Consider the following 2,348-nt stretch of genomic DNA (forward strand, 5'->3'; position numbering starts at 1 on the left):
ATAGCAAGACCTTGTCACTATAATAAATCAAAAAATTAGTCGGGCATCATGGCAAGCACCTGTGGTTCCAGCTACTTAGAAGGCTGAGGCGGAAGGATCACCTGAGCCCAGCAGGTCAAGGCTGCGGTGGTCGGGAGTGTGCCACTGCACTGCAGCCTGGGTGACAAAGTGAGACTCCAAATAAAAAAAAAAAAATTGAAAATGATTCTCAAGTTTAAAAAAGGGAATTTAAAATTACCTGATGTCCCACTCACTCAGAAACTACTACGGTTAACATTTTAGTGTATTTCCTCCAATATATTTGCATGCAAAAGAGTGTCATTTATTTTAAAATTATACCTAATTTGTTAATTAAAAAGTAAAACAAGCCGGGCTTGGTGGCTCAGCCTGTAATCCCACGCTTTGGGAGGCTGAGGTGAGTGGACTGCCTGAGCCCGTGGGTTCGAGACCCGGCTGGGCAACTTGGCGAGAGCTCATCTCTACAATAAATCAAAAAAAATCAGCTGGGCATGGTAGCGCGTGCCTGTGATTCTGGCTACTCGGAAGGCTGAGGCAGAAGGATCACTGGAACCCAGTGGGTTGAGATTGCAGTGGCCGGGAGCGGCCACTGCACTCCAGTCTGGGCGACAGAGTGAGACTCCAACTTAAAAAAAAAAAAAGTAAAACACACTAAAAATAATTCAAACTTATACTATTTGCAAATATTACTTTCTCGCCATCTGTAGTTTGCACTATTTTCTGAATTCTTAGCATTAAAAAAAATACAGAACCTAAGGATTTACACTGAGAAGTAAGCCTTACTCCCACCCCTATTCCCAATCTCTAGTTCCCCTCTCAAAAGCAAACATGTTACCAATTTATGTATTCTTCAGAGATAGGCTTCGCATATATAAGCATAGAGGTCTATTTATACTTTTTTTTTGTTTTTTTTTAGTTGGAGTCTCAACTCTTTCGCCCAGCCTCTACCTGCTGGGCTCCGGTGATCCTTCCGCCTCAGCCTTTCAAGTAGCCGGAATTACAGGCATGTGCTACCACGCCTGGCTGATTTCTTTGATTTATTGTAGAGATGAGGTCTCGCTGCCCAGGCGGGTCTCGAGCCCACGGGCTCAGGCAATCCACTCACCTCAGCCTCCCAAAGGCGCGGGATTACAGGCTGAGCCACCGAGCCCGGCTATTTATACTTTTTAATTATGTTTGATGAAAGCATGCTATGCATTCTAGTCTGTACCTTCTATGCATATTTTAATAGCTAAGATCATTGTACATGTGTACATAGACTAGAATATACAGTATGTTATGTAGCAAAAGTACTTGAATTTTAAAAGTACAGTTATGCACTGTACACTAACGTTTCCATCAATGACAGATGCATATATAACAGTGGTCCCATAAGATTATAATGGAGCTGAAAATTCCCTATCACCTACTGATAGTAGCCGTGGTAACACTCTAGCTCAGCTCACGTTTGTGGTGATGCCAGTCATATAAAAGCACAGCATATACAATTATGTGCCATACATAATGCTTGATATTGATAGTACACAGTTATGTTGCTGGTTTATATATGTACTGTAAACTTTTTATGGTTATTTTAGAGTGTACTCCTTCTACTTATATTTTTTAGAAAGTTAACTGTAAAACAGCCTCAGGCAGACCCTTCAGGAGATATTCCAGAAGAAGGTATTGTTTTCATAGGAGATGACAGTTCCCTGCCTGTTACTGCCCCTGGAGACCTTGTTCCAATGGGACAAGATGTGGAGGTAGGAGACAGTGATATTGACTATCCTGACTCTGTGCAGGCCTAGGCTCGTGTGTGTGCGCGTGTATGTGTGTGTGTCTTTGTTTTTAACAAAAGTTTAAAAAGCAAAAAAAAATTTTTTTTAATTTTAAAAAATAAAGTTTATTGAATATGGATATAAAGAAAGAAAATAATTTTGTACAGCTGTGTAACATGTTTGTGTTTTAAGCTTAATGTTATTATAAAAGAGTCAAAGTATTTTTTGTTCTTTGGGGGTTTTTTTTGAGTCAGGGTCTCACTTTGTTGCCCTGGTTGGAGTGCAGTGGCATGGTCATGGCTAACTGCAGCCTTGACCTTCTGGGTTCAGGCAATCCTCCTAACTCAGCCTCCCAAGTAGCTAGGACTACAGGTGCGCTTGGATTATTTTCCTTCATGTGTGTGTGTGTGTGTGTGTGTGTGTGTGTGTGTGTGTGTGTGTGTGTGTGTGTATGGAGACGAGGTCTCACTATGTTGCCTAGGATAGTCTCAAACTCTTGGGCTCAAGCAGTTCTCCCGCCTCAGCTTCCCAAAGTGCTGGGATTACAGGTGTGAGCCACCATGCCTGCTCAAA

The sequence above is a fragment of the Carlito syrichta genome, unplaced genomic scaffold, assembly GCF_000164805.1.
Source record: "Carlito syrichta isolate Samal-C Ts95f unplaced genomic scaffold, Tarsius_syrichta-2.0.1 Scaffold307231, whole genome shotgun sequence".
Classification (NCBI taxonomy): domain Eukaryota; kingdom Metazoa; phylum Chordata; class Mammalia; order Primates; family Tarsiidae; genus Carlito; species Carlito syrichta.